Consider the following 21301-nt stretch of genomic DNA (forward strand, 5'->3'; position numbering starts at 1 on the left):
GGTGAGTCATTGCAAGGGACCAGTGCATGGCCAGCCTCATGGGAAGCATTTGGAGTCCAGGTGGTGGGGGAGACAGGCCCACTGGGGGAACATTAAGGCACAGCATGGACAGCTGATCTGTCATCCAATCAGCACAGGAACACTCAGTGGAGACTGGTCAGGAATATAGAACTGCAGGGGATGCAGTTTGCTGAAAAGAGTCAGGCCCAGACCATAGTTTCCACAAAACCCAAGTGTTCCAGACCTCACAAGACCTAGAAGTGCTTGAAAGGTCAACAATTAAAACCTGAGCTGCACAAAAAAAGCCTTCTCCAGGGAATCAGCAGCAAAGCAGCAATTTAGCTCAACCACAGGGCTCAAGTGCTGGTCCCCAGAGGAAGTTCCCCCATTTTAGAAGCAAGCAAAGAACAACAAATTAGTTCCAGTGCAGAGTTTAAGTGATGGAGGTAGCTAATAACACAGAACTGAAAGAAAACACAAAAAACACAAGGATCAGAGACAAAGTTCTGATATTAACCAGTAAAGGTCTAACACACCAAAGAACACCTGTAAAACCTAGAAGAGCAGGAAGCCCCCTGGGATCTTGAGCCAGGGTTAGCGGGGAGCCTGAGGGCCCCAGCCACACCCCCTGACATCCACACTCAGCCCAGCAATGACCAATCCTCCACAGAAGCCTCCCGGGCTCTTGATGCCCCTCAATGTCCATATCCAACTCCATGATAACAAAACCACCACCAGAAACCCCCTAGGTTCCTGAGCTGTAGTGGGAGGAGGCCCTCAGGCTTCAATCACACACCCCCATACTCCACACCCAGGCCTGCAAAAGAGCCAGCCATGAGCCAGCCCCGGCCCCACACCCCTACCTTGGTCCCCCTGCCATGTCCCCCTGTCCCACTCCCACTGCTCCACAACAATGTCTTAGAATATAAGATAATAATAATAATAAATAAATAATTTTCTTAAATAAATAAGAGGCAGGGAGGCTGGTGAGGTAGTGACAGCAATACAGCAAAAAGTAATGAAACCCTGGACTAGCTAGCTCACTGCTAAAGAAGAACAGACATTAGAAATACATTGAGGACCTAGAATGAGCAAGATTTGGTGAGTGACTAATGTTGAGAATGCAGAGGAAGAGATACAGGTACCTAGCTTTAGAAACTTACTGAGTAATGCAACATTACTTGAGTCTATGTACACAGAGAAACAAAAATTAATAATTTAGTTAGAAATTTTTAATATTTTAATTAAAATTTAAAATAATTTTATTAAAATTAATAATTGGGAATGTGATTGTATTGGATTTTAATTTGTTAATGTAGTTAGAGCAACTGTTTCCCAGAACTCTTCCTTGTGTGTTTCTGGGTAGGGTGAACTGTAGAGACATTTTGCATGAGCTTTGGGTGGTAGAAATGAAGCAGCAGCCATAATGTTTGATGTGTGAAAGGCTGGTGCAGGAGCACTAGGCATTGGTGCAGCTCATGCATCTTGTCACTTATCTGCTAGCTCATCTCCTCGGTATGGAGCAGCAGCCAATCCTGCATGTGCTCCACCCCCTCCTGGGTCTTCCTTCAGCTTTTCTGACTCCTGGGCCAGGTGAATATTTAGCCCCAAGACAAAGTGTGTGCCTTGGGTTAAATGTTTTCCCAATACTTAATCCCCCCTTTAACTGTTGAGAGTGAGAAATCCTATTATAGTAATTGAACGGTGGGGCCTTGAAGAGGTGATTGGATTGTAGGGCCATGCCATAGTGAATGGATCAATAATGGTGGTCAGGGGAGTGGTTCTGAGGACTTTAAAAGGCAAGCATGTGAGAGTCTCTCTCTCTCTCTCTGCTCCACCGTTTTCTACCATGTGAGACCCCTGGGTCACTGTCACCACCATGAGACCTTCACCAGATGTGTTCCCTGTACTTTGGACTTCCTAGCCTCAGAAACTGTAAGCAATAAATTTTGTTTTCTTTATAAATCACCCAGTTCTGTGTATTTTGTTGTAAGCAACAGAAATGGACTAATACAGTGTGCTATGCTAGCTCCTCCTGTAGACACCCACATTATCACAGCTGGAGATGGTGAGAGACTGACACAGGTTCCATCCATCTTTGTGAGTTCCACCTGGTGGTTCTAGAATCTGGCTCATTCCTGCTCCTCTTCCCAACTTTACATCCATCTCCCATTCCTGACTACCTGTCCTGCAAATTTCATGCTCCAGCACCAGACACAAAGACAACAGCCTCACAGAGACTGGTAAACACATCTCACAACTGTGTAAGGTCAAATTTATAAAGGTCTTATTTCTCTGATAGAACCCTAGTAGAGAATTTGGTACCAGACAAGATTCCAGGGGTATAGAACCTTAAGGATGAGTTCTCTGAATAGTTTCTGTATCATATGGAATTCATCCTCTGATTTCACCAGATTTAATAGTATGAATGGCCCTGTTTCTAGTGATAAAGGAGACACTAGTATGATATGGCATGCAGTGGCAAAACAGTTACACAAATTATCACATGTTGACACCTTTAATCAAATGCCTACAGAATAGGGGTTGGTAAACTTTTTCTGAAAAGGGATAGATAGTAAATATGCCATATGGTCTCCATCACAACTACTCAGTTCTGTATGGTTGAGACACAAAGCAGCATAGAAAATAAGTATATGAATGGGTGTGGCTTTGTTCCAATAAAACTTTATTTGTAAAAATAGGGAGCAAGCCAGTTTTGGCCCAGGAGGCATAGTTTTCCAACTTCTGCCATAGAAGGTAAACCTTTGGATGAACAAGTATTTGCTGTCATAGGATATTTTAGTGAAAATGCTAACTATAATGGGATTGATTAATTGCTTCCAAGTGTGCCGGAGAACTTGAGGAAATGATGAGCTCAGGGCTTTACATTCTTAGCTCAAGGTCCATATAAGGAATCTGAACTCTTCTATGAATACTCTAAAAGAATCCTGACTGATAAAGTGATGAGAGAGCTGAAATCACTAATGGCTTACAGCCAAACTGAAAAAGGAGTAATAAGTTTGTAGGGGAGGCAATTTGGGACATGCTAAGTTGGAGGTGACTATGAGGTATCCAAGTGGAGATTAACAGGCAGTAGGATGCATAGTCTGAAGCTCTGGAAGAAATGTCAATTTGGAATCACCCACATGAACTCAATGGTTAAAATCATGAGGATAAAAGAGATAACCAGAAAAAGGAAAGAGAGAAAGAGAGAAGAGCAGTGAGCCGAAGTAGACCCTGAGGAACCCAACATTCAGCGTGGATGAGGGGCCCATAAAAGAGCCTGAGACATCCAAGACCCCAAAAGAGAGTAGCATCACTGAGCTCAAAGAAATGGAGATTCTTAAGAAGCTGTGAGTGACTGCAATAAAACTGAACATGCAGAGTGTGAGAAATTCATACATCAGAATTGAAAGAGAGGAATAATATCCACTGCCTTTGAAAGAAATAACTGGAGAGGAGAAGCAAGACGGTGAAGTCTTATGAGGGGTGTGTCAGCAGGAGCACCGTTGGTGCCACAACCATTCCCTTTAAATCGCGATACCTACTGTACGTGTTCCACTGGGGGTGACGCACAGAGGGGAAAGGAGCAGTGGCTGAGAGGCTCCTTCCCACCTGGCTGAAAGGACTGTTGCCAACCCGGAGAGTGAGGCGTGAGCAGCAGGAAGCTGCCCACTGGTCTCCACTCATTTGATACAGCACCGGGAACAGTCATGGAGAAAGAAAGTTGAGGGCTGTGTGGAGAGTTAGAGGAGAGAAGTGAAGTTTTTGGAAGAGTGAACTGAGGATGGGAAATTTTTATTTAAAGTGGTACTGGCTTCATACAGCAGAGCCACAGGAATGTCCTTTGTTCTGTGATTTATAATGGGAAGGGAGCATTTCTTTCAGGTGCAAACTTACAATATTGGACGTGTTTGTCCACTTCCAGACCAGTTTCTAGATTCAAAACTTGTCATGTATATTTCTTTTGGTAACCATAGATAATAAATGAATAAATAAAAATTTTCCTAGTTTCCAACAGCTCTCAAAGCATCCTTTTAAATTTCTAATTCTTGGGGGCTGACCTGTGGCTCACTTGGGAGAGTGTGGTGCTGATAACACCAAGGCCACGGGTTCAGATCCCTATATAGGGATGGACGGTTAGCTCACTTCGGAGAGTGTGGTGCTGACAACACCAAGTCAAGGGTTAAGATCCCCTTACTGGTCATCTTTTAAATAAATAAATAAATAAATTTCTAATTCGCTCAGGACATTGTCTAAACACTCATACAGAAGAGTTAACCAGACCTGCATAGGTACAACAGTACTGACTCCCACAGTATCTTAACAAAGTACGGCTTGCAGACTTCTGTTTATTTCACTGAAAAACTTCCTGAGATTTGCTCTAGGAGAACTGCAAGCAGCCCTGCTGAAATGCCAGGTGAGTTACTATGTACCTTTGCTTGTCTACTCCCTCACAAAATCAATTTCCTCCAGATAAAAGTAAACATAAAAACAGTAATTTGGAATGCAACAAGAATCTAAAATCAAAAGTCTATTTGTAGATTCTCCCACTGGGTTGTAATATGTGGATTATTTCTAAAGAAATTCCTTTTGCTAAACACACACACACAGCAGAGGTGAGAGTTCTTTGGTAATCCAACTGCGAAATGTAGTTTTTATGGGTATTTTCAGTGATGAACCAAAAGAAAAAAAAAAAATCAAACTAAAGTGATTCTATGTGAACTCGGGTGTGTATATATATTTTTAACCCAAAGAAGAACTTTAGTTTTAAAGTAAAAACTGAAGAATTTCATTTCCAAGGAGATTCACCGCCAAAAAGAAAAACTATACTGTCATTCTCACTAAATACCTTCTCCCATCCATTCTCCACACAGCAACCAGAGTTATCTCTTAGGAACATAATTGGATCACATCACTTTCCTGCTTAAGACTCCCTGTGGAGAGCGTTCACCAAAATGTTAACATAATCATTTCTTGGTGTCTGAATGCTTTGGGGAAATGAAAAGTGGATTTTCCTCATTAAAAGACTAGGCCCTGCCTTGAGGAGAAGCAGGAAAGAAGTCCTACTGAAGATTGGAAAGCTTCGAATAAAAACAGAATTACCCCTGCTCCTACATTGTCATTCCTCTGGCCAACTCAGGGTGGGCCATTTTTGAAGTCAGTGAGGGTTTTATTTATTTTAAAGCATTGGGCCTTCCTGGAGAGAGAATAGAATATGATACGGGAGAAAGGGGCCCTCTTCTTAGGGAGTGCTTCATGCTGTATTCTATGCTAAAGGTTTCCAAATTTTATTTCTAGTCCTGAAGTCTCACTAGACGTCTATGAGAGGTCATAATTTCCACCAGATGTAGAGGCTTCAATTTGAAGCTGACATGTTTAAAGTCAAGTTTGCCATTTATCCTCAAAAACCAGGCTCCACTTTCTAACTTACTCATCTCTGTCGATGAGTTATTATTCTCTAAATTACCCAGGCATAAAACCTAAAGTGGATTCATTCATCTTTGATTCATCTCTCTCCTTTTTTAATTGAGATCAAATTCACGTAACATAAAATTCACCACTTTACCAATTTTAAAGTATACACAATTCAGTCATTTTTAGTATATTTACAATGTTACACAACCAACACCGCTATCCAATTCCAGAATATTTCCATATCCCTGAAAAGAAACCCCATACTCCTAAATCTCCTCCTCCTCCCCAAATTAGCACTATTAATTTACATTCTGTCTCTATGAATCTGACTATTCGGACATTTATGGAATAATTAGAATATGTAATCTTCTGTGTCTGACTTCTTTCATTTAGTGTAATGTTTTCAAGTTTCATCCATGTTGTAGTACGTATCACTCCTTTTTATGGCCAAATAATATTCGTTATAAATGTGGATATACCACATTTTGTTTATCCACTTATCAGCAGATGGATGTTTGGTCTGTTCTACCTTGGGGCTGTTAGATAGAGTGCTGCTGTGGACGTTAGCATACAAGGTTTTTTGTGAATGTATGTTTTTCAATTATCTTGGGCCAATACCTAGAAGTGGAATTGCTGGGTCATATTGCAACTCTATGTTCCACTTTTTGAATAGTACTGGCAGCCACCAAAAAAAAAACTTTCTGAGTTTTTTTTTTTTTTTTTTGAGGAACTGCCAAACTGCTTTCCACAACAGCTGTACCATTTTACACTTCCACCAGTAATTTCTGAGGGTTCCCATTTCTCCATATTCTCACAAACACTTATTTTCCCTTTTTTTTTTTTTTTTTGTTATAGGCATCCTAGTAGACATGAAATGGTATATCATTGTAGTTTTAATTTGCATTTGTCTAATGGCTAACGGTGTTGAGCATCTTTTCATGTACTTATTTGTTATTTGTATATCTTCTTTGCAAAAATATTTCTTCAAGTTCTTTGCCTATTCTTAAACTGAATTGTCTTTTTATTGCTGAGTTTGAAGGGCTTTTTATATATTCTGGCTACTAGACCTTTAACAGAAATATGATTTACAAATATTTTCACTCATTCTATGGATCATATTTCACTGTTTTGATAGTGCCCTTTGATGCACAAAAGTTTTTAATTTTGATGAAGTCCACCTTCTCTATTTTTCTTTTATTGCTTGTGCTTTTTGTGTGATACTTAAAAAGACATTACGTAATCCAAGGTCACAAAAACCTATGTTCCTTCCAAGCGTTTGATTTATTTTCAGTTAATTTTTGTATATAGCTTGAGATAGCGATCAAACTTCATTCTTTGGTATATGGATATTCAGTTCCAGAACAATTTATTGGAAAGACTGTTCTTTCCTCCTGAAACAGGCTTGGAAACCCTGTGAAAAATAAGTTACTCACAGATAGATGGGATTATTTCTGGTTTAATTCTATTCCATCGGTCTGTATGTCTAGCCTTATGCCAGTCCTATACCCTTTAGATTATTGTGACTTTGTAGTTGAGTTTTTAAATCTGAAAGTGTGAGTCCTTCAACTTCGTTCTTCTTTTTCAATACTATTTTGGCTATGTGAGGTCCCTTTCATTTTCATATGAATTTTAGGGTCAGCTTGTTCATTTCTGCAAAAGAAGGCAATTAGCATTTTGATAGTTTTACATTGAACCTGTAGAGCAGTTTGAGGAGTATTGCCATCTCTTTTTTCTCTCTTCTTGTTTTCTTACTTCAATTTATTTTGTTTTCATTTTTGTTTTTGTTTTTACCATTTTAGCTATTTTTAAGTGTACAGTTCAGTGACAGTAAGTGCATTCACATTGTTGGGCAACCATTACCACTGTCTATCTCCAGAACTATTTTTATCTTCCCTAACTAAAACTCTGTACCCATTAAATAATAATTCCCCATCCCTCCCTCCCCCAGCCTCTGGCAACCACCATTCTTCTTCTTTCTGTCTCTATGTATTTGACTACTCTAGATTCCTCGTATAAGTGGAAACATACAGCATTTACCCTTTGTGACTGCCTTATTTTGCTTAGCATAATGTCCTCAAGGTTAACCCATACTGTAGCATGTGTCAGAATTTCTTTCCTTTTTAAGGCTGAATATTCCATTGCATGCATATACTACATTTTGTTTATTCATTCATCTGTTGATGGACAGTCGGGTTGCTTCCACCTTTGGGTTATTGTGAATAAGACCACCACGAACATGTGTGTACAAATACCTGTTTGAGTCCCTACTTTTAATTATCTTGTCTATATACCCAGAAATGAAGTTACTGGATTGCATGCTAATTCTATTTGTAATATTTTGAGGAACTACCTGTGAAAGTTGGTTATACAAATTGGGTCATTCTTGTCATGCGCAAACTAAACTTGGAGTCAAGGGTCCAGGAAGAAAAAGCATGTGGAGCACACAGCACCTGCTCCAAGAAGAATTTTCTATAAACCCAGCTGCTGAAACAGCCTGTTGTAACTCTTAAGAATAGTTTTATCTAGAAGCTGCCGAAATGACCTGCTATGACTCTAAAACTAATTTTACCTACTGCCGCCACTCACCAATCAAAGCCTGCCAACTCCAAAAACTTCATTAGTGCCAATGCTCTTTCTTTCAAACAGTATGTAACATTTCCCTCTCTAATAAAACTCCCAATACTTTCTTTGTGCTTTGGACACACCAGGGAACACTCTTGTCTATGTGTATGCTCCAGATTGCTATCCTGTTTTCCCAAATAAAATGTTCTCTTAGAGATTTGTCTCTATATACATTTTTTACTTTAATGTGCCATATTGTTTTCCATAGCAGCTGCACCATTTTATATTCCCACCAGCAGTGCCCAAGGGATCCAATTTATTCACATTCTCACTAACACTTATTTTGTGTTTGGTTTTGTTCCATTTTGTTTTTTGATAATAGTCATCATAAGGAGTGTGAACTGGAATAATTCCCAAGAATTTATTCTTTTTGATGCTACTGTAAATTGAATTATTTTCTTAATTTCATTGTTGATATATATAGAAATACAACTGATTTTTGTATATTAGTCTGGGTATACTTCAACTTTGCTAAAATCATTTACTAGATCTAATTGTGTGTGTGTGTGTGTGTGTGTGTGTGTGTGTGTGTGTGTGTGTGTGTGTGTGTGTGTGTGTGTGTGTGTGTCTGTGTGCACATGAGTGCATATGTTTGTTAAGGTTAATTCTAGGTGTCAACTTGGTTAGATGAAGGAATGCTGAGAAACCTGGCTGGTAAAGCTATCTTTTTAGGTGTGTCCTTGAGGGTGTTTCCAGCAGAGTTTAGTATGAGAGTCTGAGTGGCCTGGGTAGGAAAGACCCACCCTCAGTGTGGGCAGGAACCATCCAATCCGCTGGGGGACCAGAGAAAACAAAAGACAGAGGAAAGAGGTGAAGCTCTCTCTTGATCCGCTGGAGCTGGGACACACTCTTCTCTCCTGTCCATGGACATCAGAGCTCAAAACTCTCCAGCTTTTTGGTTCCAGGACTAACACCAAGGACACCATCAGCTTCCCCGGTTTTGAAGCCTTTGGACTTGGACTGAACCACGCTATCGGCATCCAGTTTATAGACGGCCTATCCTGGTACTTTTCTTCATAGTCACATGAGCTAATTCCCCTAATAAATCCCTCTCATATAATTACAACATATCCTATTGATTCTGTCTCTCTGGAGAACCCTGACTAATACAATGTTCTTTAGAGTTTTCTGTATTTAAATCATACATAGATCATATTGTCTGTGAATAAAGATAGTTTTACTTCTTCCTTTCAATCTAGACGTGTTTTATTTCTTTTCTTGCCTGGTTTCCCTGGCTAGAACTTCCAATAGAGTGCTGAATAGAAGTGGGGAGAGTGGTCGTTTATTTATTTATTTATTTTTTCTTCTCTAGTCTTAGGGGAAAGGATTTTAGTCTTTCACCGTTAAGGGTGATGTTAGATGTGGGTTTTTCATAGATGCTTTTTATTAGATTGAGGAAATTCCCTTCTATTTCTAATTTATTGTGTGTTCTTTACCATGAAACTGTGTTGGATTTAGTCAAATGCTTTTTCTGTGACTGAGATGCTGTTGTTTTGTCTTTATTCTATTAACATGGTATATTACATTAATTAATTTTTGTATATCAGACAAACCTTTCATTTCTGGGATAAATTCTACTTGATGATGAAGGATTCTTTTTATATTGCTGGATTCAGTTTGATAGTATTTTGTTGAGGATTATTTACATCTATATTCATAAGAGAAATTCATCTGTTGTTTTCCTTTCTTCTAATGTCTTTGTCGGGTTTTAGTATCAGGATAATACTGGCCTCATAGAATGAGTCAGGAAGTGTTCCCTGCCTTTTATTTTTTGGAAAGTTTGTGAAAGATTGGTATTAATTCTTTGAACATTTGGCGGAATTCACCAGTAAAGCCGTCTGGTACTGGGCTTTTCTTGGTTGAAAGTTTTTTGGTTACTGACTCAATCTCTTTACTTTGTATACATCTATTCAGATTTTCTATTTTTTCTTTAGTCAGTTTTGATAGTCTGTGTGTTTATAAATTTGATGACTTAATCTAGGTTATAAAATTTGGTGTCATGCTCATAGTAATCTCTTATAATTCTTTTTATTTATGTAAGGTCAGGAATGCCTGCTTTCATTCCTGATTTTAGTAATTTGAGTATTCTTTTTATTTTTCTGGTCAGTCTGTTTAAAGGTTTGCCAAGTTTGTCGATCTTTTAAAAGAACAAACATTTGGTTTCACTGATTTTATCTAATGCTTCTCTATTCTCCTTTTTATTTATTTTCACTCTAATTGTTATTATTTTCTTTCCTCTTGTTACTTTGAGTTTAATTTACTCTTCTTTTTCTAGTTTCTTAAGATGGAAGATTATGTCACTGACTTGAACCCTTCTTTTTTAGTGAAGGTTTTTATAACCATAAATTTTCCTCTGAGCATTCTTCCGACATTCCCCATATCCCATAAGTTTTTTCATTTTGTGTTTTCATTTTCATTTATCTAAAAGTATTTTTTAATTTCTCTTGTGATTTCTTTTCTTTGGCCATTAGTTGTCTAAGAGCCTGTTGTTTAATTTTAACATATTTGTGAATTTTCCTGATTTACATTTGTTACTGATTTCCAGTTCAATTTTAGTGTAGTCAGAGAACATACTTTGTATAGTTGTAACCTTTTTAAATTTATTGAGACTTACTTTGTGACCTAACATATAGTTTACCTGGAGAATGTTCTCTGTGCACTTGAGAAAAATGTTCTGCTATTGTTAGGTAGAGTATTCTGTAAATGTCTGTTAATCTGGTTGGTTTATAGTGTTGTCAAGTTTTCCTTGATGATTTTCTGTCTATATGTTCTATACATTTTTGAAAGTGGGGTATGAAGTCTCCAATTATTATTGTAGAACTGTCTATTTTTCCCTTCAATTTTGCCAGTTTTTGTTTTGTGTATTTGGGGTCCTGTTAGATGTATACATGTTTATAATTGTTATATGTTGCTGATGGATTGACTACTTTATTATTATCAAATGCCCTTCTTTGTCTCTCATGACAATTTTTGTCTTAAAGTCTGATACACTTGTCTGACTTTAGGATAGTCACTCCAGCTCTCTTTTCATTACTCTTTTCAGGGAATATCTACCTTTTACCATTCTCTTACTTCCAACCTATGTGTGTCTTTAAATCCAAAGTGTGACTCTTATAGACAGCATATAGTAGGATTGTGTGTTTTTTAAGTCCATTCTGCAAATCTCTTCATTGAAGAGTTTAATCCATTCACATTTAATGTAATTACTAATGAGGAAGAACTTATTTCTGCCATTTTCCTACTTATTATCTCTATGTCTTATATGTTTTTGTTCCTCATCAATTCCTCCATTACTACTTTTTTGTGTGTTAAATGGACACTTTCTAGGGTAACACTTTAATTCCCTTATTTTTTATTTTACTATATATTTTTGAGTTATTTTCTTACTGGTTTCCCTGGGAATTACAATTAACATCTTTATTTATAAGAACCTAAATCAGATTAATACCAACTTAATTTTAATAGTATACAAAATTTTGCTCCTGTATAGCTCAGTTTCTTCTCCCTTTATTCTGTTATTGCCACAAATTATGTCTTTATACATTCTTTTTCCATCAATATACATTTGTAATTACTGCTTGATGCAGTTGTCTTTTAAATTGGATAGGGAAAAATAGGAGTTACAAGCAAAAATACATTAATACTGTCTTTTATATTTGTCTATGTAGTTACCACTATCAGTGTTCTTTATTCTTGTGGATTTGAGTTACTCTGGTATCCTCTCATTTTAGCCTAAAGAATTTCTTGTAGAGCAGGTTTGCTATCAACAAACTCTCTCAGTTTTTGTTTATCTGGGAATGTCTTAATGTCTCCATTTCTGAAGGATATTTTTGCCAAGTATACAATTTTTGATATGTCTTGCCACTGCCTTCTGGCTTCTATGGTTTCTGGTGAAAAGTTAGCTGTTAGTTTTATTAAAAATTCTTTGTATGTGATGAATTTCTCCTCACTGCTTTCAGGAGTCTTTCATTGTCTTGAACTTTTGACATTTTGATTATGATGTTTCTGGGTGTGAATCTCTGAGTTTGTTCTATTTGGAGTTCACTGTGCTCCTTGGAGGTGTGGATTAATATTTTTCATCAAATTTGGGAAATTTTTAGACATTATTTTATCAAATATTCTTTCTGCCCCTTTCTCTCTCTCTCTCCCCCCCCCTTTCCTTTCCTTCTGGAACTCTCATTATGCATCTTTTAGGTCACTTAATGGTGTCCCACAGCTTTCTTAGGCTCTGTTCAGTTTTCTCCATTCCTTTTTCTTTCTGTTCCTCAGATTAGATAATCTCAATTGATCAATCTTCAAGTTGCTAATTTTTCTTCTGCTTCCTCAGATCTGCTATTTAGCTCCTCTAGTGAATTTTTCATTTAAGTTATTATACTTTTGAACTGCAGAATTTTTATTTGGTTTCTTTTTATACTTTCCCTTAATTGATATTCTCTATTTGCTGAGGCATCTCTCTCATGTCTTTCTTTAGTTCTTTGTAGAGAGTTTCTTTTAGTTCTTTGTATGTATATAAAATAGCTGATTTAAAATCTTCGTTTTCTAAGTCCAATGTCTGTGCTTCCTCAGGAATACTTTCTAGTGATTGCTTTTCTTCCCCTGCAAATGGGCCATAATTTTTTGTTTCTGTGCATACTTTCTTATTTTTTATGGAATACTGGACATTTTGAATTTTATAATTTGTCAACTCTGGAAACCAGATTCAACCCCTTCTAATGGCTTTGTTCTTACTGCTTGCTGTAGCAAGTTTTTTAGTGTCTTCTCTGAAGTAATTTTGTAAAGTCTGTGTTTTTTGTCATGTATGGCTACTGAAGTCTCTGTTTCGTTAACTTAGTAGTCAGCTAATGATTGAACAAAGATTTCCTTAAGCATCTGGAACAAAAAAATCTCTCAGTCTTTGCAGAAGGATTCTGTGTCTTTATTGGGACATGATTTCAACACTCAGCCAGGCAGTTTACAACTCTGCCTTGGCCTTCACTTCCTGTTTGCTTAGGTCAAATAGAGGTGAGAGCTTGGGACTTTCTCTTGTCCTTCTTGAGCATATGAATAACGTGGGCATTCACATGGTCTTCTAGATTCCCAGGAATTCCAGAACTTTTCAAAGCCCTTATTCCTCAAAGCATCTCATACCCCAGCCTTTCCTCCCAAGATATTTGGTTAATCTACTGTTTGCCTCAACTGTTATCTATTGCCTCGACAGCAAAGACTAAAATATTTACTTGTGTTTTCAACAAGGGCCCTTGGCTCTATGACTAGGCAAGTTCTAAAGCAAGATAAAACATGCTTTTGGGACAGTTCTTTAGGGAATTACTAGACAGATCAACCAAAGACAAGTATTTCCAAATGACATACATTCTACTCCCTCTGGCACTGGTACTGGAATGCAAACTGGGGAGCTAGTGCAAGTTAAAATACCACAAAGCTTACTCTGCTAGCAAGATGTAGCTGTTTTTCTTGAATATGGGTTCCTGAGTTGCTGCAAACATTTGGTTAGTTTCCAAGGTTCTGAAAAAGTAGACACTGACAGTTTTTGCCATATTTTTATTTGCTTTTATGGAAGGGTTGACTTTGGACTACCTTACTCCACCATTTTCACTGAGATCACATCTCATCCCTTTTATTCATCCACTATGTTCAGAAAATCACGAAAGTCAGCCAAGTATTCCTTTAAAAGGCATCTTTATCTGTATTTCTCAATCACCATCACCACCCATCATGACTAGAGAGGCAATTTACCATACTAGTTAAAACCACAGGTTCTGGAATCATATGTTGTCGTTTGAGTTCTAGCTTTACCACTTCCTACATGTATGACCTGGAGCAAATTAATTAAAACTTTCTATGCCTCAATTTTACCATCTGTAAAATGGGATAATAAAAATATCTATTGTTATGAGGATTAAATGAGTTAACACTTGTCGAGTGATCAGTACTGGGCCTGACACATAATAGACACTCAAAACTTGTTAGGGACTAAACGCATTCAGTAAATACTTATTGAAACTGAATTTACTGAAATTGCATAATCATCTCTAGGATGAATATAGTGAATGAAACTGACAACAGGTAAAATTTCAACTCTTGTGGAGCTTGCATAAAATATCCCAAACACTTCATATTCAGGTTGCTATTTCTCAGATAATTTCTGTTGAGAAACAATTTTTCATGAGTTTCTCATGTTTCTTCCCATCTTGTGAGCACAGATGGCCTTATTTTGGGACTATTTCCCTTTAGAGCAAAGGACAGATTTGCTTTTCGTCTAGTTTTATAAAGTGTGTTCCTCCAGGGCAAAAACCAAGCACATGTTTTTTGCAACCCATTGTAAAAGATTTGAGTTTTCTAGGCTTGGTGTTCCTTGGCTCTGGCAAAAATTTATGGCATAAAGGGCATTCAATCTATATCTAGTCTGTGGAACTTGAGGGGGAAGGGAAATGGATGTGAAACTGACATTCATGCCACTTGCTGTTCTATGAGTAATAAAGCTCTCTGTTTCTGACTCAGGAGTCTCATGTCTTCTGCCAGCATTCATGCAGCAGGCTAACTTTTTAGCTCTCAGGTAGGGTAAAATTTCAGACCCTTCACAGTTTTTGACAACTTCTATCCAGTATGCTGTTACAAGGCTATCTTCCTTAAATCTAATTTCTACCTATTGCATCTAAATTTCTTTGTCCAATTTCACTCTCCTACCTACCAATCCATCTGAATGCCTATTTCTTCTTGAAGAAGACCTTCTGCTTCACAGGTTAGGATTTTCACAAATAAACTATAATGCTCATTTCTACCTCTGATATTGGTCTCATATCTGCCCACCCATTGGAATTTCTTCCCTTTTCCCTTTTTTCCTACCTAGTCAATTCAAATTTATTTCTTAAGACCTATTTCAAAACTAAAACTGACAAGAAACCTCCCCATTGATTACCCTTTCTGCAAACATCTGTAGTACTTAAGATCCTATAAACATAACGTAGAGTTTGAGTATTATATTGTTTTCTAATAGCTCTATGTGGGTATGCATTGCTTTCCCATTCTGATTGTAAGCAAAAAGGAAGAACACTGCGCACAAAGCAGAAACTGAATAAGATTGACTGGAATGATTAAGTGCATATGCACTGAAGCCAGTATTTCCAGATTCTCATACCCATCATTTATTGGCTGTGTGACCTTGGGCATCTTACTTAACTTTACTATGCCTCAGTTTCTTCCTCTTTAAAGTGGGAGTAATGATAATAATACCGATCTCACAGACTTGTGAGAATCAAATTAATACACATAAAACATAACACTAAAGATCAAGTTAGAAACATCACAGAATTTAGAACTATGAGAACCTACGGAGGTGGGTAGTATTACAGAGGATTTTATATCTGTAAAACCTTTCTTTCAAAACCTCTCAAAATTACCAGATAAAATTAAACATCTTTTATTTGGCAAAAAAGTAAAGGAAATATTCAAAAGTCAAATATGAAACCACAGCACAAATTTAAAGAGGAGGGTGAATGCTAAAGCTTGTAGCTGTTGTAGAACATGTGGTGGCCCACAGTAATCTACAGCATTTGTTTTAAGGGCCACTTGGAGACAGGACAATATGTCTCAAGTCCACACAAATTCAAAAGTAAGGTTTGAGACCCAAACATTTATATCCAGGACTTACAGAGAATTATATGCTCAGGGAAGAGTTAAAAGAGGCAAATACGCCTCCAAAGAATGTAGTAAATATATATTGATCATGGCACTTGGTACATGGTCCAAAAGTCTCCTCTGAGAACTTTTAAACAAATGTGATACTTCAAATAAGGTTGGGGCCTGAATTCACATTTTCTTCATGTTTCAAAAAACCCACATCAAAAATTTTGTTCCAAGTGGTCTCAGGTTAATAGTACCCTAGCCCCTGGCAAAAGCAAACACAAATTCTCTCCTTTCAGACCTCTAAGAATTCCCACAAAGTTCCAAGGAATGTTAACTCACAATCAAAAATCACGAAATACATAAGGAAACAAAATTCCCTGAATAAGAGATGGCGGAAACAACATATAAAGAAACAAAATTCCCTGAATAAGAGATGGCAGAAATAACATATAAGGAAAAAATGACCTGATACGACTTTAAATGTCAGTATAAATGGCTGCAGGATATTAAATAAATATGTACAATGTGTTTAAAAGTAAAATAATTAATTGAAAATATAAGAATAAAAGATTATATCAAAAATTACCAGACAGAAAACAAGGAAAAAAATTATCAGACATTCAAAAAAGAATCAAATAGATGTAGAAATGGAAAAAGAACCAAAAAAGGAAGATACATAAATGGCTAACAGACACATGAAAAAATGCTCAACATCACTAAGCATCAGGGAAATGCAAATCAAAACCAAACTGAGATATCATCTCACCAGAGTTAGACTGGTCATTACCAAAAAGACAGAATAACAAATGCTGGCGAGGATACAGAGAAAAGGGAACACTCCTACACTGTTGGTGGGATTGTAAATTAGTGCAGCCATTATGGAAAACAGTATGGAGTTTCCTCAGACAACTACAGTTAGACCTTCCATATGTCCAGCAATCCTGCTGCTGGGTATATACCCAAAGGAATGGAAATCATCATGTCAAAGGGATACCTGCACTCCCTTGTTTATGGCAGCTCTGTTTACAATAGCAAAGAGTTGGAACTAACCTAAATGTCCATCAATGGACAACTGGATAAGGAAAATGTGCTATGTATACACAATGAAATACTACTCTGCGATAAAAAACAAAATGAAATATTGCCATTCACAGAAACATGGATGAACTTAGAGAAAATTATGTTGAATGAAATAAGCCAGGCACAGAAAGAGAAACACCATGTCTTCACTTATAAGTGGGTACTAAAAAAAAAAAAACAAATAAAAAAAGAAAGAAAGATACAACAATCACTATAATTCATTGAACTTTCAAAAGGTGAGAACAAAATTGAGGCCAGCAGAGGTGGGAAGGGATGGGAGTTAGTGAGAAATTAGTAAAGAGACAGAAAAAAATGATTACATTGTATAATATTGAATACACTAATTATCCTGATCTGAGCATCACATATTGCACATAGGTATTGATATTCAATGCTGTACCCCACAGATATGTACGATCAATTACATTTCAACTAAGAAAAGCAAAAACTGTAATAATTGAATTTAAAACTCAGAAGATGAGTTAAATAGTTGACTGACCCACAAGAAGAATTAGTAAATTGAAAACAGAGTTGAAGAAATTATACAGAATTCAGCTTAAAGAAGTAATAAAATGGAAACTAAGAGAGATCAGGAAACATGAAAGATGAAGTGAGAGAGCTAAATATGATTGTATTCAGCTTTCCAAAAGAGAGATTAGAAAGGATTGAGGACAGGCAATATTCAAAGAGATAATGGTCTTTCCAACAAGTTGTGCTGGGAAAACTGGATAATTATGTACAGAAGCATGAAATTGGACATTTACCTTATATATCATACAAAAATTAACTCAAAATAGATAGAATACCTAAACATAAAAGCTAAAACCATAAAACTCTTAGTGGAAAACATAAGGGAAAAGCTTTATGTCATTGGATTTGGCAATGATTTCTTGGGACTAACCCTAGAAGCACAAGCAACAAAAGAAAAAATATATATAACTTGTACTATATCAAAATTTAAAACACTTGTGCATCAAAGACACTACCAACAGATTGAAAAGGCAACCCACAGAATAAGAGAAAGTATTTGCAAAGCATCTATCTGATAAGGAATTAATATCCAGAATATATGAGGAACTCCTGCAACTCAACAATAGAAAAAAGAGGGCAAAGAACTTGAGTAGACATTTCTCCAGAGAAGATATTACCAATGGCCAATAAGCACATGAAAAGATACTCAACAGTACTAATCATTAGGGAAATGCAAATCATAATAGCCACCCATTAGGATAACTATTATAAAAAAACAAAACCACTAATAATAATAGGGGTTGGTGAGGATGTGGAGAAATTGGAACTTTTGTGCACTGCTGGTGTGAATGTAAAATGGTGCAGCTGCTATGGAAACACGGTATAGCAGTTCCTCAAAAAATTTAAAAACAAATTTATCATATAATCCAGCATTTTCACTTCTGGGTATCTACACAAGTGAATTTAAAGTAGGGACTTGTATGGCTATGTTTGAAGCAGCATTATTCACAACAGCCAAAAGATAGCAACAACCCAAGTGTCATCAACAGATAAATGGATAAACAAAATGCGTTATATATATATGATGGAATATTATTTGGCCTTAAAAAGGAAGGAAATTCTGACACCTGCTACAGCATGGATGAACCTTGAGGAAATTATGCTGAGCGAAATAAGCCAGTCACAGAAGGACAAATACTGTATGATTCCACTTATATTAGGTACCTACAGTAGTCAAATCATAGAGACAGAAAGTACAATGGTGGTTGCCATAGGATGGAGGTAGTGGGAAGGGGGAATAAGTTATTGTTTAATGGGTACAGACTTTCAGTTTGGGAACATAAAAAAAAGTTCTGGAGATGGATAATGGTGATAGTTGTACAACAATGTGAATATAGTTAATGTCACTAAACTGTATATTTAAAAATAGTTTAAGTGGTAAATTTTATGTCATGTATATTACACCACAATTTTTTTTGAAAACTTGGGGAAAGATAAAACTATTGAGAATTTTTCAGAACTGATAAAAGACACAAATATTCACCTTAAGAAATCACAATGAATCCTTAACACAGGAAATATGTATCTGGAAGTAAAACCACGTATTTACAAACAGAAAATGTTAAGACTAATCAAAGTGAAAAGATATTACCTATAGAGGAATCATATTAAGACTAACAACTGATTTCTCAACATCACAGTGGAAGGCAGAGTAGAGAAGCACCACCATTCCTTCAGAAGACTCTGATGAAAAATGCATCTTCCTAAACATAGAAACTTTCTAACAAAAATCTTACGAAAATAAGGGGAAAAATAAAGAAAATTTCAGATAATTAAAAGTTGGAACTTTATCAGTCAAATACCAAATGAACTTCTAAAGAATACATTTTGAGAAGTAGAATGGTGTCAGAGAAAGGATTTGAGATGCCATAGGAACAATGAGCAAATAGTCTGAAAAAACATGTAGGTAACTGTAAAAAACAATTGACCACATAAAACAATAATAAAAATAATTTATGAGATAATAAGTAAAACAAACAGAAATGTGAACAGTGACAGCATATGAGTTGAGGAGATTGATCTGAATAACAGCACTCAAGGCTTCCTTATATTGTTAGAAGGGAAGAGAAATGGCTTTAGTCTGTACTGAGTTACTCATGCCTGTTAAGATTTCTAGGGTAACCATCATAATAATAGAACATCTACTAAAGGGGAAAAACTGGAATAAGGGGATAAAATCCCAATCCAAAAGAAAACAAGAAAAGAGCAGGAGTAAGGAAACAGAAAAAAACAACAGAAATGGAAAGTCCAAATTAAGAGAGTAGAAACGAATCTAAAATATAACAGTAACTACAATAAACTGGCCAAACTCTTGGGGTAAAAGCCAATATGAAGGAATTTTTAAAAAGAATGTTTAAAAATCCAGTTATTTGCTGTTTACAAGATAAACATTCAGAATACAGACACCAAGAAAGGTTAAAAGTTAAAGAATGGCAATGTGCTAACAGGAGGAAAGCTGATACAGCTATATCAACATCAGACAAAAATATTACTAAAATAAATGGGTCACGATATAATTATCAATGTTTTCATTTCCCAGGAGGATCTAAATTTCCAAATGCTCATGTTCCTGATAACACAGATTCAAACTATATAAAGTAAAAAATGACAAAATGAGAAAAAAATTGACAAATCTAGCATCATAGTGACAGATTCTAGCATACCTCTGTCAGTAACTGATAGAGCATTTGACTAAAACACCAATAGGGGATTATTTAAATGCCATAAGCTTCATCAAACTGATTATAGCCGGCCCTTGAACAACAAGGGTTTGAATTGTACAGGTGCACTTACATGCTGATTTTTTTTCAATAAATACTGTACAGCACTGTAAATGTATTTTCTCTTCCCCTTATGATTTGCTTCATAAAATTTTCTCTAGCTTATTTTATAATATAATACATATAATATACAAAATATGTGTTAATCGACTGTTTATATTATTGATAAGGCTTCTGGTCAACAGTAGGCTATTAGTTCAGTTTGGGGGGGAATCAAAAATTATATATGGATTTTCAACTGCATGGGCGGTGGGGGTCAGCACCCCTAACACCCATGCTGCTTAAGGGTCAACTGTATATATAAAACATACTCCCATCAAATTAGTATTATTACATTTTTACAAAAATTGAACATATACTAGATCATAAATTATGTACAAACATATTTAAAATAATTGGTTTCACATGGATCAAGTTCTCTGAATACAATGTAACTAAATTATACAGCAATTAAAAACAGATAATTTTTAAAAACATATATTGGAAATTTTGAATTTGAAAATATTTAGACCTAAATGATAAATAATAATAATTAAAATACATATCAAAATTTGTGGGATGCAATTAAACCAGTGTTAAGAGGGAAATGTACAGTCTTAATTGTCAATGTTAACAAGAAAAAAGGCAAAAATTAATGAGTTAATCAACTAACTTAAGAAGCAATTAAAGACATAGCAATTAAAACAGATTCGAAGAATTAGATGGAAGGGAACAGTTTATTTATAAATTAAACTAATGTTTATTGAGCACCTACTGTTAGGCATTTAAGATCATCAGTGGACCTAACCAAATTCCTTGTCCTCATGGGACTTAGAGTCCCTGTAACCAAATGCAGATATAAGCATAATACTGATCATAAAGAAATTTGAGTTCTGGTCCAACTCTTCCAGTAACCAGCTTCTCACTTTGTCTCCTTCTCCTTATCTAGGAAGATCATAATATCTATGCCATATATCATGTGATATAATCAACTGGGATCCAATGACATAAATGATATTTTGGGAAAGTATAAGCATTATACAAATATTGAATGATTATTATTAATATTTAAAACATCCACATTCCATTTGGTATCACTGCCTTCCTAGTCTTGGAGAAATACAATGGTAGCTTGATTTAAAATTTTACTTCCTTTTAACACCAAGGTCAATGTTTCAGATCACCATACCAGCCAGCAGCCCAAAAATAAATAAAATTTCCTTCCTCTGACTGGCTAAAAGCCATGAAACGGGTCTACCTACAAAGTG

The sequence above is a fragment of the Cynocephalus volans genome, chromosome 8 (assembly GCF_027409185.1).
Source record: "Cynocephalus volans isolate mCynVol1 chromosome 8, mCynVol1.pri, whole genome shotgun sequence".
In the NCBI taxonomy this organism is placed as follows: Eukaryota; Metazoa; Chordata; class Mammalia; order Dermoptera; family Cynocephalidae; genus Cynocephalus; species Cynocephalus volans.